The sequence below is a fragment of the Onychostruthus taczanowskii genome, unplaced genomic scaffold, assembly GCF_017590055.1.
Source record: "Onychostruthus taczanowskii isolate IOZ18803 unplaced genomic scaffold, ASM1759005v1 scaffold46, whole genome shotgun sequence".
NCBI lineage: Eukaryota > Metazoa > Chordata > Aves > Passeriformes > Passeridae > Onychostruthus > Onychostruthus taczanowskii.
Genome location: NW_024502125.1, coordinates 3,127,742 through 3,144,398, shown reverse-complemented (window position 1 = coordinate 3,144,398; position 16,657 = coordinate 3,127,742). Strand labels below are relative to the sequence as shown.

Here is a 16,657-nt window from a genome sequence, read left to right as displayed (position 1 = left end):
TGCTACTTCTATTGGTTTTATTTAACAGATTGATTAATTTTATTACTATTTACACTGACTATAAAACTCTTACTGTTATCAATCTATATTAAATTTTGCAAAAGAACAAGCTTACAACGCTACTGTGTATGTGTAACCAATTGCAGTGGCGTGTAAGTTTTTATTTGAATGGGCAGCATGCTTCTATTTCAGTATAATTTCTTTCTTTTTATGTGTCTATTGCACTCTTAAAACGTTTTGTTTTGTCCAACTCATTGCAATGAAAGTTTTGTTAGATTTGGGAATATGTTACTTATAGTCCTTCTATAAAAGTGAACTGCAGCACTAGAAAACAAGGTGATTGTATTGTTGCATTTAAAAGAAGAATCCAAAGACTGTGGTTAATGTGAATGAAGCTGCTTAACAGAAAGGGAGCAAATGTGTGTTTCATAACAGAGACGTGCAACTCTTCAGCTGAGCTGAATTTAAAGTTAGTTAGTCTATTCAGAATAGTTCTCCTACCTGTTTTGCAAATTAAAAATTCACCTCGACTTTATCAGGTAGTTGCCAGATGGCTCTAAATGCAGGAGAAGCCCTGACTGCACACAGGAGCTTGGTTTTAATGCTCTCTGCTTATGAAAGCTAAGGCTACACAGTCAATACATTCTTTGACTGTATGCAAGTTTGACAAAAGTTCTGTAACTGGATCAAAGTTCCTTGTATATGACAGGATTCTGGCAACATTGCATGTAATCTATTATTTAGGAAGACAAAATATTGAAGAACTGGTGAGAGTATAAAAATAATACCATAATTGCATATGTGAGGGTCCCAGCAGAATTCTGCTAAGAACAACACAAATTTGAATGTAAATTTCCCTTTATGGCTAGAACTGATGTGGGCAGTAACAACAAAGCTGAATTTAAAAAACATTTTCAAGTCTTTGGACTGCTAATTTAAGAGATGATTAACTAAAAAAGCAAGCTTTCATGTATGGGTTACAGTTCAAGAACACTGAAGCTGAGAATAACAACTGTGTCTTGACTGTTAGTCAAACAGTGTCTGCTCTACATCAAGAAGAGTGTAGCTGCAGCAGCATTCAAATTTTATAATGTAACACAGATATTAATTTCATGAAATATTACATCACTACATCAACTGTGAGTTACTGTGAGAGACGCAGCACTTCTCAGAAAGCCAAGCCACATAAACCAAAATAAACTGGGGGAGGACAGACAGAGCCCCAGAATGATGTACAGTAGGAATTGTGCTTACAAGAAGAAATCTCCTATACTGTGCCAGGAACGTCTTAAACCAAATCAGTTAACTCCATGTAGAACTACCAGGAGTTAGATGTAGGCCTTCACCTTAAATCAAGAGAGTTATTTTACTTAAGACAAATTAATTCCTGCTGAAGTTCTTTTCCGTTGGAGATAAGACTGTCTGTGGGCCATACCAGGGATGAAATCCCACTGGACTACTGCAGCATCAAAGAAGCATTATCATAACTGCTGAACAAAGTTATCTTTGCAACATTTTAGCAAGGTTGTTTTCAAGCTGCTTCTGTTAAAAAAATAAAATCTGGATGGTGCCAACATGCACATAATTCCTCAAGGGGACACAAACCCAGTGCCAATTCTAAAAAGCAAGAGCGCCTGGAAAAAAATAGACACTGAAATAATTGAACTCAAGCTGATGTGTTACCATCTCAAACGACTGACATGTGGCTGCAGTTCAGAACTCAAATTCAGAAGCAAAAATTAATACTATGAATGTGAGGCTTTCCAGTGAACATGCATATGTATGGCAGGGATCAGGCTTATAGGAAAAAACATTTTCAGATATGGGTGTTTGGCAAATTATCAGCAAATTACACAGTTGCCTGTAAGAAAAAACTCAGCTTATTCAGACCAAAGAGAATAATTTTAATATATTAATAAGAGTGATATATTTTCCCACAAAACAATTTTTGTTTCAAAGATCTATGCCTGCTTTTTGCATAGCTAAGGAAATCCTTTGATTTTCTGACAATAGTAAAAAAGTTCAAAATTTCATTTTTTATGGAGGTTGTTTCAACTAAGCTTAAGCAGTAAGTAATAATCACAATGATTTATTAATGTTAAAACAGGTAGGTATTAAAGTAGATTGTTTTTTATTATAATTACTATTTCTTTAGTAAAAATTGACAAAGGATAAGACAGGTTGTGATCATTTTTAGAAAGATGTTTTCTCTTTTCTGGCATGATGATGCACAATGAAGTACAAAGACCATGATACTGTTTTTATATATTACTCAATACACAGAAGCACTTCCATATCTTTTAGTAGACTAAATTTAAAGAAAAATTGTTGCTATGATGTTAAAATCTCAGTCCATGTATTGCACGTATAGTAATTAATAGATTAAGAACTCATTGTGCACAACATCAGAGAAATATACTTCTGCTTCTATAACAGTTGCATTTTAGTATTGATTTCTTCAGCCAAAGTTATTGATATTTTTTCACCTGTTATCCAGTTTCCATCACGCTTGCAACACACGTGGTAGTTTATAACATGATCTGAGATGAAGATATTGATCCTGCAACTAAATTTTTCTCTAGAGTGTGGATATCAGAGAAATCTTAAACTTTTGGGTTAAATAAAGGTCTGCTGAATCACTCAGACAATATTTCCTAATTTTAGTGGCACTTTAAAGAATCACAAGAGAAGGGTACAATGATCTTTCATAAGATATTGGATGGATCTTATGTAGTCCCAGAAATAGCTGAGAACCCTCAATAAAATTGTTTTCATTTAATAAAAGTGACTGTTCAGACTGCTTTCCTCTTCCAAACCTTTCTATAAAAATTGCATTCAGTTCAGAATTTCTGGTTAAATATGCACAGTGCTACAGACACCTGTAATTCATAAGAGAAATTAAGCAGTGCAATCAGATGTAGAGTGGTGCAGGTAATAGCCAAAATTTTTCTTGATGGCATGTTAGGTTGGCTGCATCTGCCACTTTTTCTATTTCACTGAAACTTCCTTTTAGTCCTATGAAGGAAAGAAAAGCAAAGAATCATTTTCGGTAAATTTATTTATGGCTGGGATCCCTTTCTGAAGAGAAGTTGGCCAAATCATAGGAGTTTAGTGTTTAATCAGATAGAAAACCTAGTATATAGAGGCAGGAGGAATTTAAATTTAGCAGCTGCTCTGTGCCAAGTATATAGTCATTTTTCTTCAGGGAATTAGTTGAGTCCAGAAGCATTGGCAATGGGTAAGGGGAAACCTATTTTGCTTCCAGCTGGCCAGTCTGTGACTTTATAGCTCAGAGGTTTAAAATATTATGCTGCCTGATGTGGGATGACTGCCTGATGACCAAGTGTGAAGTTGGGAAATAAAAATTACCTATTCTGACAAAGTTGTAATATTTGTACAGAGATTCTGATCTTGTTACCAGTATTATGAAAAAAGCAGTCAGGTATGTTTAGTTTAGTAAAATAACAGGAATAAAGATGGATAAGAAGTATATCACACATGCACCCTTCCTGTATTTTAAAAGCTAATTGCTTTTAATTACTTATATATTTTTCCAAAATGGGTTAAAAGCAGTATCCAACCATACAGTTAATTTGTCCAAGTTAAATTTGACTGTGTTTAAAAAAAAATAATTTGGGTTAAAAAAATAATTTGGGTAATCTAGATCTCAAAGGCCTGTGCACCTGTCAGAAAAGCTGAATCTTAATGCATAATCAGCAAGAGGAGAGCCCTTTCCCCAATCTCAGCTGTAAGAACTTCTCAATTGCAAATACACACTGCTTAGAATTTCACTACTATCAAATCATCTGAATGTTTCAGAAAAAGCTTGTCCAAAAACAAAGATGAGAAAACTAGGAATCTGAGTTTTAAGACAGTACTTTAGCCATAGCACAGGATCAGGTTTAGTGGTTTTTTTTTTTTAATATAGCAAAGCAGTATTTTAGACAAAATAAATTAATTAAAGAGTAGCCTTGCCTACCTTTTCTTTACCAGCATCAGTACAGTTTGCATTTTTACCTATATATCATTTAATGAAACAAATCTATATTTAACTCTGTGTAAGTAGACCTGATTAAAATAGTATAATTCTTTTAATATGAATTTATATTGAAGTCACTAAGCCAACAAGATCTTGCAGGTCATCTACAGCAAACTGTTTTTTTGTATGTGCAAAGTTCTTTAGCAAGCTAAGAGCTGGGCTGGACACACATACCACTAGCAATGCATGTGTTTACCATTCATATTCTTAATATGTCTCAGAAGTCAGGGGAAGAATTCACTTTCTCCTCAACCAGGATCAGAGAGGGAGCCACAATAAGAATAGCCATGATATATTGCTGATCCCATTGCTGATGGCTGTTTATTGTCAGTATTGCTGATCAGTGTCACTGGCTCACCTGAGAATACTGTAAGATTTCATAAGTGTAGTATGAAATACTTTATAGCCAAGAAAACACAAACAAAATGGTATCCTTTTCTACAGCTTTTTCATATTGAGTCATACAAGATTAATTCCTATCTTTCACGTAAAATATATAATGAAAAAATTGGAGGAGTTTCTGAGAGGCTTAGAGGCCCAAATGTTAGCAAGGGGCAGAAGACACTTCAGTAGCAATGCATGCATCCAGGCACATTTACTAGAACATATGCCATGTTTATAGCACAAGCACAAGGAAGATATTTTTTGATTGATTTTATCTAATTATACTTAATGGAATGTTCATTTTGCCATCCAGAGTCTGGTTCTCAAGACAAAAGCATTATTTTCTGCACATCATAGTTCAGTCAATTCCCCAAAGTCTTGATTTGAAGAAACAAACAAACAACAAAAACAAAAAAAAAAACCAAAAACCCACCTGGTTTCATCCTTCTTAGAGAGCAGCAATCAACAGTTAACTTTTAATCTTCAAAACTACAGTTGTACTTCAGAAGAATTACACTAATGCACTTTACATCCCATCTTTGGTAAGAAACCATGTAGCTAGTAAGTAATTTTTGTTTGAAAATTATTTTTGTGATTTACTGTAGAACACAGTGTGATGAATGTTGGGTTGAAATCCTGCTTGTTCAAAAAGTTTTGCACTAGGCATTTCAAGCTTCTGAATTTCTTTTTTTCATGAAGTCTCAGAGAAAACCTTTGCAGAGACAGTGAACAAAGTGAAATCCCTGGTATTCTTTCTTTTGTTTCATCCCCCGAAAGAAAGACCCCAATAGAAAAGTATTCATTCATGTGCAAAGCTGAGATTCTGGGGCAGAGCAAGAGCAAAGGTTACCCCTTTACCCTCCCCCAAGTCTATTCAGAGAGAATCCCAGTTCTCACCTCTGAAAGTCAGATATACTATCTGGGCACAGAGAAAGAGAATGGCCCCGGGACAGCTTTTGGAGGATGAGAAATAGAAACATCCTGTGTCTAGACTTTAAATAGAAAGAACAGGCTATACCCATAGGTGAGGCTTAAATAATAATACTTCAGAAGATGTAAGAGCCAATGTTAAGGAAATAAGCAGCCCTGCAGTGGAGAAAATAGCTGTAAAATACATTTTTACAAATTTTACAACATTTTTGTAAATTTATCAAAAGATACTTTGGCCTTAACATTTGTACCAGCTGTAGTGAAGATGGCTTCTTGCACGAATTTCAGCTGAGTTATGCAGATCCTTGATTTATGGGAAAAAAAAAAAAAAAAAAAAAAGCTTAATTACACCTCCCTTGCAGTCCCACTTGATCTGCTATGAAACACCAATGATATCTGGTAAAGCACAGAACTAAACTTTCATTTCTGCACTACTCAAGCACTAGTTGGCATGGGAAATAGGAAACCCTAAAGACCTGCTTTTAAAAACCGCAGGAAAAAATTAATCATAGATACACAGTTGCAGGTGGGATATCTCTGTATTTGTGCTCTTTATGTGTTTACCTGAATTTTTTTTAAATACAATGTTAAGTTGGCAAAATAGCCAAAGTTTATATAGAAGACTGATATGGGAAGAGTTTTGTAAAGGGTATAATTAAATCTATGCAGAAAACTGTTCATGCAATAATTTATACAGAAGTTTATTCTATTTATTGTTAGATAACCTAATCTGTGAGTGAAATTGTGTAGAAGCAACAGTGGATGCAGTGAGCAAAAAAAAATTGCAGATTTTTTTCCACACTCATAGATTTCTTTAGCTGTTACTCCATTTGCTTTGAGTATTTTGTGGCTGAGAAATCTCCTGATATTAATTTAAAAGTTTGCAAAAATAATACACAGAAGTTATTACCATTGATTGAGTTTCAGGCATGGTGGGAATACAGAGGTGGTGGTAAATTTTTTTTGTTTGTTCTGTTTTTTTTTTTGTTTTGAATAAAAGAAAAAATGAAGTTAGAAGAAGTTAATCTTCCAAGAAGTCAGAAGGTTGACACAAGAACCAGTGTGAATCCACTCCAGAGTTTGCAGTGATGACCACATAGAGGATGAGGTCTCTTTTGATCTGGCCTTATCATGTCAGTATGTGTACGTACAAACACAGGCTCAAGTTGCTCTTTCTTTCCCACTAACGTCTGTGAACAGTCCCACACCATCACCTTCATAGCTCTGAATGGCTTTATGGTTATTTCATGTTAGAATGCCAAACTGCTAGCACAGACTTTAATACACTTTAATCACAATATAAGACATCTTGAAAGCTTTTGAGAAAAATTGAATATTATCCTTTTGCAGTGTAATTTGCATATTGATGTTAATAATTCCTTGATGGCTCTAGCATGAACAGAAGTTTGCCAAACCCAGTTCATATTTCAGTTCATAGATTGTGCCCAGAATATAAACCCATAGCTAAGAAAGGTAATCTTTTGACTCCTTAAAAACAAAATTTTATTTGTGATTTTAATGCACAGCTGAGTTTTCAGTAAATGTGAAAAAGATACTTTTGATGCTGGAAAACTTACATTGTGACCTTTGATCTTTTATTTCAAGTCCTTTACTTTAGTTTTATCTTTAGACTGTAGCTGTATCCTTTTACCAAATAGCAAAGAAAAATATATGCAACACTGAGTGTACTTCAAGAATATCTAGAGGAATAACGAAATATTCATAGCACTAACTACTGTGAAGGTGTAAATAAATCTGAAGCATCATGGTATTTGCTCTTTCTCTCAAGCTTCGTATAAATGTCAGAGGTCTCTGAGAGGTTCAGTTGACAAATAGCTGCAGTCATTACAAGAGGACCAGTAGCTGTTCTTTTCTACAATTTCTTTTTATAACTGCTCTCTCATGGGAGATCACTGGTCTCACAGCAAAGCAGCTAAATACAATATATGTACGCTCCTGAGCTGCTCCAATGTGAAAGTCAACAGCGGATTCTTTTCTATGTGTGTGAATGCCAGTGGATTGCAGTGGGAACTAGTGGGAAGTGGTAGGTGGTTTTACGCTATTGCTCTTACATTTGTACTGAAGGAGTAGAGGATTGTTTTTAACATAAGACCAACTGCTGGATCATACCAAAAGATTAATCTGGCCCGGGATTTTGACTCCAAGAGCACCTACAAGGAGACAACTTGAGTTATCTGGGCAAAAAATGGGACAAGCTTATTTGGCAGTTCTCCTTTCTACTCACCAGTCTGCAGTGTCTAATCACTTCCAGGTTAGACACATAGATGAGGGTCAGAGCACTTACTACTGCACAGACCAGCTTTATGCAAAACCAGCCAATCCTAAATAAGTCACAAAAGGGAAACGCTGGACTTTTTGAAGAGGCTTTAATAAACTCCTCCAAAGGAGAATGCTATTTTCCATAAACACAAGATGTTAGTGCCATGATAATCCTGTAAAAAAAAGAAAAATGAAGTTACTTGTGAAGTAAGAGAAAAGAAAAACATTTCCTAACAAACATTAACTTACAGTATTCAAAATAAGTTTTTGCATTTTGGAGCGACACAGAAAAGTTACAAGGAGAGAGGTGAGTACTGGAATTTTTTTCAATTCTTTCTCAAGCCATTGTCTTAACAGAATGTATGAAAGATATTTCCATTTATAAACTATTGCAAGACAGTGTGATAGAAAGAATGCCAGAAAACCATCTAAATTAGACGAAGTTGTAATCTGTGTCCAAAGCAGTATGCACAGTATGCTTCAGAATCTTTAATAAATCTTTTCCACCTATACAGTCCAGGAATATGGAAAGTCCAAATTTTTCCATTCAAAATAAATCTGTGCTCATTTCTTGATTCAGTTTTACCATCTCTGACATTGGTGTATGTTTCCACATTTTTATATGCAGCGTATCAAGAAATGAGGAATCACCACATGGTTCAGCAGATACTAAATGAGCAGTCTGTGATGCTCATCAGTGCTCTCCTTCAATTCAGAAACTAAGTAAGTCACTCAGGCACCTGAAACCAAGATGTCTAATTCTGCACTAGGAGTGTCATTCCTGGAGCTGAGTGCCAGACTGCAAAATGCTGCAGTGTTCTGCATGGTAATGGCCAGGTTTTCCTGTGAGTTAATTCCAGATTTTTCATTCTAAAACCAAAATAACTGAATTCTTATGTATTTCCTAAGATTTTCTGCACAGCTTTTATATGTTTCTGTGTATACTAATCTTTGAGGAATACCATTTGCCAATTTTTTTCATAGAGATTTTCCACATACACATTTTCCACATATTGTATAATTTGTCTCAGCTTTGCTCACTCTAAGCCTCACAGATTGTTCAGATCTTATGAACAACTTTCTCTGGAAATAGGAAAATAGCAAAATGAAAATACACAGAAAAACTATAATACATATAGCTGGGAAATGCTCCCTTTAAACATGCCTACTGACCTAATCTTTCTGGTATCTCTCTCTTGACTTGGAAAGTTGGAAATAGACAAAGCAGGAAAAACTCCAAAAAAAACCCAAAAAAACCCAAACTCCCTCATCTGCTTTATCTATTTTTTTTTCTATTTACTATTGTTCCTGTTCTTGTGTGAAACTTTATTGGATTTGTGTTCTTTATTTTCTACATTAATCCTAATGAGGATAGCATCTGTTTCATCTTATTTGCCTGCAAAATTTGAGGTGATCTGTTCTGCTATAGCATTTATCTAAACAATTTGATGAGTCTAAGATTCCTCATCTCAATATTTCAATATCTCTTAATAGGTAATTAATCTCATTCTTCTCACTGTCCATCCCTCCCACGTTTTGAGAAAGTTTGGGGTGTTGCTCTCACCGAATTCATATTCTCTGGTCTCTCTGCCCTGTCTCATCTGTGCTCACCAGAGAGGAAACTGGTCTGGACATTATGGAGGATGTCAAGCTGACATTAAGTTTTCTAGTTTTATTTCTAAATCTAAAACTAAAATAATCAGGTAGTCAGTTCCACAGGGTCTTGCAGACATAAGGGGGCCTGTGGAAGGATAAGCCCCGCATCAGTACAACACACAGAGCTGCTTGTGGGGGTCCTGCTTTTGGCAAGGCTCTTCTTATTTAAATGAACACATTCTTGGCAATATTGCTTTGCTGGCCAGAAGTAGCCTCAAAGCCCTACTTGAAGCCAAATGCATCACTGTGAATTTTGTTTTAGAGGGTCATCAAGAAGAGCTCAACTCAAAAGGGATGCATTTTCCAACCGAAAGTACACTTTGATATGCATTCTCCCTCTGAAATGCAATGTACCAGGCACAATTGAACACACATAGCCTGGGGTAATTTCTAGAGATGCTGTTAGATCTCCTCCTGCAAGGGAAGGTGAGATTTGTAAGCAGTCTGAATTCAGACTATTTACAAGGAAAAGTCAGTGAAAGACATGGATCCGAACAGCACCATTATCTTTAAGTACCCCTAGAATCTCATCTTTCAGGGGACTAAAGATTAAGCCCTTATGCACATCAAAAACTTTTCTCCATACAACCACAGAAAGTATAGCACATATAAATGCAAGTTCATCTTTACTACTTTTTTAACTTTATGGTCAATTGAAGTATTTTAATTATATACAGCATATAAATTTTACAGTATTTATGTGATTTATAACATAAATAACATAACATAATTTTAGATATATAATTCTTAAACAGGTTTATTCTCTCCACAAACACTGCTGGGATATTTCTAAATAAGATAGGTTACAGTCTTCAGATCTTCACTGATCAGGTAAAACTACTTGAAAAAAAACCCCACCAAACCAAAACAAGCACACTGTCAAGTATATACATCCAAACGTTCAGGTAATAAAAAAGCTCATATTACAGAAACACTGTTGACTTCTTGCTTTGTCTTCTGTATGTATTTCAATAAAAAGCAAAATTTCTGGAACTAACCCCAAATGCCTCCAAATACATCTCACAATTCTAAATTCAAGTTCAATATGAATATTTATTTAAACAAAAGAGAACGCTTCCCAATCTTAACAGTCTTGGCTAACATGTTAAATGATTCAAAGGCCTGAAGCCAAGAGTGCTTTAGCTACTTATATCCATGGTCAGCAAACACTAAGAAACTGGTTAAGACCTAGAGTAATATGCTTTGTGCTCAGTAAGTTTGTAATCCTACCCAGAGTTTCTGAGACACAGTTGCCCAAATGGTTTATACATAGTACTAGAATTTAGAGTAAAATTGCAATCCCTCCTAGAAACACTTCTAATTGCAGCAAAGAAACATTTATACTGAGAATCTGTGTACGACTTCCTGTGTAAGTTTCTTTCCTAAAAAGTTGCAGTTCATAAAAATGTATATATATGGATAATATTTGCGGTGAGGACACTAAAAAAAGGCACCAAATGAGCTCACTATTTTTATCTGAATGAGGTTCACTCTGAAATATTGTTTTATACAATAAAGCAAAACAGTAAAGTCAAACTGCAATGGTAGTTCTGTCAGAAATTCTAATCACAGACAGGAATTTCTAAAGATGAGCCAAAGCTTTTCCTGGTAATAGACCAGTTTTGACTGGTATATATACACCAGTGGGCTTAGGCAAGAAAATGTAGTTGTCTGGAACAGGGAATAAATAACTTGTTGGTCTGAGCAAGCAGCTGGGTTTTGTGAAGTCCATATATCTTTGCTTTGCTGGATTTAGAGCAGGGAGTTGAATCCATGTGAGGACCCTAACCAGACAGTGATAAGCTGTCTTTCTTTTTAGCTTGATGAGTATTTATTCAGCTATACACAATGGAGCAGATCCAGCCACGAAGAGGCCAGTTTTTAACACCAGAATAGTCCCCAGCTCAGCCGTCAGACGGCAACGTGAACATTCCTGAGTCTGATTCAGGCAGGGTCTGATTTGAAGGCAGTTCTCCCAAATCCCCCGAGGATACCATAGCCATGAGGCAATTGGCTGTGATGCGTGTCTGTCTGTTCAAAAGGTTATTTGGTTCTGATGCAGAATGTGTAAAAAGAAATCTTTTCACGGTCTGTACTTTCAATAGGATAGACTGTCCCAGTTCTCTGTACGAACCACTGAGTTTACGGAAAAGGTTGAGCAGAACCTGTTACAATGCCTGTCTATGGAGATAAGGTGATATGACTCAGGTACCCCTGGCTGCATCTGAGCAGGTCATGCTCTGCGGCTCTTCCATGCGAACATCGCATATAACGATTTGCTCCAGGAGCAGGAACTATGGAATGTTAACAAAAAACACTCTTCTCAATGTTAGAAATAGCTGTTTTGATGAAGTGGATGTACCCAGACGTACCCACCAAAGCGGCAACTGCTCACGCACGTACAGGATGAAGAGGAAGAAGGGCGGAACTGTCTCCCCGGTGCAGCCAGCATCCCCGCACGCCCCGGGCGCCGACGCAGGATGGCGCTCTCCGTATGAGCAATTAACCCTGGGGGAAGCAGGTTGGAGATGCATTTCCAGAATAAAGCGTTTCTTTCTGAATGCCCCTATTCCCAAGGAGCATTAATTTCATAGCTCCGGTTTTCAATGCAGTGATACATTCTACTACTCCCCTAACCATTGTTACATTAATTTGCCCGGCGACAGTAAAAGGACCTCTCAAGTAAGTGCTCACTGCGCTGTTTCAGAATGAATAGCGACAAAGATGACTAACTGTTTAGGACGTTGTGCTTATTTTCTTAGAGTTGCACTTAAAAGAATTTTCACATACTTGTATACAAAATATGATTTACCTATAACATTGCTTCATATTCAAAAGTAATTGTGTAGAGTTTATTTGAAACTATGAATGCCAGCCACGGCTCTGATTTCACCATCTCAGAGGGCACAAAGCCAGCCCCTGCTGACCATCAGACTCCTGCTGACTATTTGACTTTGCAGGCCGATCCTACTGTTTCGATGCTCCAAGAAGTCCCGGAGTAGCTGTGCTCTTGGACCTTTCTCTGCAATCATTTCACAGTCCAGCCAGATATTAGAGATTCACCAGAAGTTGCAATTACACCTACTACCTCCGGCTGGGGAGGAAAACCCGCACCCGCACCATTTGGGAAAAACAGTTAGCAGAAACTTGAAACCTTAGAACCTAGGTTTAGGAAGGATATTTCCCCCTCTCCCCCCCCCTTCCCTCTTTTTTCGGCAATCGGAAATTAACTTGGTGGTTAGAGGGCGAGTGGGAGTTCCAGCCCACTCTCTCCGTGTGACCCTCTCGCCAGCAGCGCTGGCTGCCCGGAGCAGGGGCGGTTCGCCGGCCGCCAGCTGCCCGCTCCCAAGCGCACCCTCCCGCCTGCCAGGCGGGGAGCCGATGCCGCGACCCCGCCGCAAATGAAACTGAAAGCGCTGTGCGAGCAGGGCCGGGACCCCCGGCCTCGGCGCGATGCTGGCCCAGCTGTCGCTGGCAGCGCGGGCTTCAGACACCGCCTCCCCTCCGCTGGAAATGGTGTTTAAGAGGTTTCCTTTTATTAAAGCCTGTAACGGGGCGCGGGACGAGCAGCGCGACGGCAGCAGGGCGATGGCAGAAGGGGGTCGCCCCAGCTCGCCGGTCGTGCCCAGCGGCCGTGCCCGGCGCCTGCCGCCGGCTCCCCGCGGCTGCGGCGGCGGCTCCCCCGGGCGGGCCAGGCCGGGCTCCCCTCAGGCGGCTCCGGGCGAGGGTCCCGCCGCCCCTCCCGCTCCCGCGCCCCCGGCTGCGCCCCTGCCCCCCCGCTGCCACGTGACGGGCGCGCATGCGCGGCGGTCCGGGGCACATCTGCAGGCTGACGTCAGCGGGCCCCGCGCCGTCCCCCGGGCGAGGCTGCCAAGGCTCCCCCGCTGCCGCCGCGCTCGGCTTGGCCCGGCGCCGGCAGCCAGAGGAGGTCTGGGGCTACTTCAACCAAGCTTTCCTGAGTCCTTCCTGCTCTGCCTGCCTCCCCTCTGCTCCCCCTCTCTTTCCCCCCTTTCTGTCTCCCGGTCCCCCCTCCCCCCCCAACTCAGATGATATTCACATGGTATTTTGCACAGAGGAGGCTGCTCAAGAGGAGGGCACCCACCCCCACCCCAATATAAGCCTGTTTTTCCCTCCTTCCTCCCCCCCTTTTTTGTTGGAAAGACAAAATGTGCAGGGTGATAGCTTCGGTGAATTGATGGCATCCTTCCTCCTGCCAAGCCAACCCGTTTTCTAAAAACCCCTTTAGGAAGGCTAGAGAATTTTATTCTGTTGGAGAATAGAACCCTGATGGTTGCTTGCACAGAGGGGAAAAGCAGAGAGGAATACGGGAATCGTCCTGTGCAATCTCTATTGTTTGAAACTTACTTTATATCAGAAATTGAAGATGAAAACGGTAAGGAAGATTTCACGCTATTCAATGAAACTTTTTGCTTTTCTTGTGTCCCGAATAATGGTGCGTGCAGGGCTTTGGGGAGCGGGGGGAGATTTATATTGCATTAGGCGAGGTGCATTTGGAGTAATTTCAGAGAGAAGCCTTGAGATGGGGGAAGGGGGTGCGAGAATTTTTCAACCGATTAGAGAGGTGATTGATGAAGCACCATCTCGAATAGTGCACTTTTAAAAAGATTTTTTTATACTTCGAATACTAAGTCGTTGGTAGAAGCAGAAAAGGAAAAACAAAACCAAACCAAATCCAAACAACAGATGAAAACCAAACAGCCCCCAAACCCCAGCGACAACCCAGGGCTATTCCGGATTGCTGCTGAGTTGAGGACGCCCGGCTCTCGGCCGCGCCGCGTCCGGCGGTGTCCGCTGCCGCGGTCAGACAAGTGCACACTTTGTACCGGGGCTTGGAGGGTCGGCGCGGCCGCCGTCCCGCAGCGATGCTGGCGGGGATGTCGGGCTCTCGCTGGGCTCATCAGGAAGATGGAAGCGTGTGGTTTTGATTTACTTCGAGCCGCTTGGGATTTGCCAGACTCTTCACCCCGCGGACTCGCGTTTGTCGGTGTATGTCTGTCTCCGCAGTCGCCCAGGGTTCAAAGGGACTTTGTTTGGTGGGAGGAGGTAAGTGGGCTCTCGCTCCCCGGCGATGTGTGTGCGGATTTTGTCTTCACTACTTTCTTTCATTGTTGTACAAGAGAGAAGGGAGAGAGAGGGAGAGAGTCAGACTCTTGTTTTTATTTGGGCTGCCGGTGCAACGCGTTTGGGCCAAACGCCAAGTGTCTGGGTCACACGCGTTTTATCCAAATAGATTCAGCGCTGCTGTCTGGAAATGGGCTGCTGAAAGTTAACTTTAGGATCAGCTCCACCACAGCAACCAGACTCTCCCCTTCAGCCTCTCTAGGGAGGACGGATTTTTTTTTTTTTTTTCCCTTCTGAATTTTTTTTTTTTGAGGGATGTGTGTCTGGTGACTTCCAATTTTCTTCAGTACCAGTGTTTTTAACTCTCTGTGTGTGCAGACGTGTACAGATAATGTGCATGTGTGTACGTGTTTAACTGTGTGTGTAGCCGTGTATTTTCCTAGCCTGTTGACTTTTCCTTTTGTGGGGGTGGGTATTGCTTTTTCGGTAGGTGCAGTGACAGCTACCCCCTCGGCACGGCCGGCGGGGAGCCTGGGGCTGGCGGGGGCGGTTCATATGGTGGCGGCCCCGTCGTACGTCGGGGCCCGCACAGCAGTAGTTTTACTCCTCACGCTTCTGGTTAATTCCCGGGGAGGAGGGCTCGATCTTTTCCCTTTGTACGTGTCCCTCTCCCCGCCACTCCCGGCCCCCCTTCTTTTTCACCGAGCTCTTCCCGGCGCGGTCTGCGCGTCGCAGTTCTCGCCTGGGGAAGCTCCCGGGGGCACGGCTAATCCCCAGCTTTTGAAGCCCTGCGAAGTTTTTCACAGCCAGCCGCGATACCTGTAATTGAATTTGTGTGATTGATGCCCGTCCCCCGCCCCGTCCCCTCCCGCTGCCCTCCCCATTTCCTTAGCAACCACTCGTAGTGCCGGGCGGGCGCACGGCCGCCCCTGCCCGCGCCTCACCGCGGGCTCCCGCCGCCCGCACGGCCCGGCCGCGGAGGGCGGGAAGGCGGCGGGGCCGAGCCGCCGGGGCGGGGGCGTGGAGGACAGCCCCCTGTCCCGCCCGCCTGAGCGCCGGGTCCCTTTCCCGGTCGTCGCTCTCCTCGACCCCGCCCCGAGGCGTAGCGGTGGTCTGGGCTCTGCCATTGGGCCGTGCGGTGGCCTGTGTTTTGTGGCACCTCGGCCACCATCGGTTCTGCGGTGGGCGCCCCTGGTGTGGCGGTTGTCTTGGGACATCAGTCTGACATGCTGCCCTGTCGTAAAACTTGAGCTGCCTTCAGGTTAAGTGATGCCTGAGTTGCCCAAGGCACCTTTGTTTAGATGGAGGCTCCCATGGTGACTGCTCTGAGCTGTTTGGCTAGTCGCCTCTTCATAGTCCACTTTGTCACGGAATCATATAGGTTGAAGAGGACTTCTAAGGTTATTGAGTCCAGCCTATGACTAAACGCTACCCTGTCAACTAGACCATGGCACTAGACCAGTGCCATGAAGGCTGTCCTTAAACACCTCCAGCGACTGTGACAACCACCTTTCTGAGCACCCCGATCTGTCTAATCACCCTTTCTGTGATATTATTCCTTATGTCCAGCCTAAACTACCCCTGCTGCAGCTTCTCTCCTGTCACTTTTTGCCTGGGAAAAGAGACCGACCCCCACCTGGCTACACTTTTAATTGTAAAGAATGATAAGGTCATCCCTATGCTGCCTTTTCTCCAGGCTAAACACCCCCAGCTCTCTCATCCACCTCACATAGGACTTGTGCTCCAGTAACTTTTTTCTCCTCACTGGGTGTCACTGAGTGGGAACTTCATGACACCACTGACTGCCATGGTTATCCATGCCTTCACAGAAATGCCAGTGCCATGCATCTGTTTCATCATTGGCGTCAGAAAACATTCCTTTCCTGTTTGGCAGAGCTCTTAGAGTTAGATGGGATCTGTGGTTTTAGGTGGTGGTTGAGGACACGGAGCCACACCTATGTTAACCAGTGGGTGAATGTGTAGTTCACCACATGATACACTAGAAGTTTCTTGTTGTAAGGTTAGTATTGACCAAATTTTGCATCTTAACAACAATCTACAAGCTGCCATGAAAATAGGCTGCCAAAGAAGGTGCAAATAAAACAAAAGGGGGATAGAGTCCAGACTTTGATGTTCCTACCAAATGCCATACTTAGAGTATTTTATCTTGAAGTTACCTGGGTGCTTTTATTCACATCCATTACCACTCTTTAATTGGAAACATTAATATAGCTTCTTATGGTCATCTTGTATCCATGGTCAAGCTGGCAATAAATATTTACAAAG

The 16,657-nt window shown here is 41.4% G+C and overlaps 1 protein-coding gene across 1 annotated transcript in view; it reads left to right on the top strand.

Annotated features, from left to right (window-relative positions):
* Nucleotides 1-13,482: 13,482 nt before the first annotated feature.
* ADAMTS6 (ADAM metallopeptidase with thrombospondin type 1 motif 6) overlaps nucleotides 13,483-16,657 on the top strand; it is a 139,413-nt gene continuing 136,238 nt past the window's right edge. Inside the window, exon 1 of the mRNA XM_041414637.1 lies at nucleotides 13,483-13,682. The gene's annotated coding sequence lies outside the window, so the exon portion shown is untranslated. The remainder of the gene's footprint in view (nucleotides 13,683-16,657) is intronic.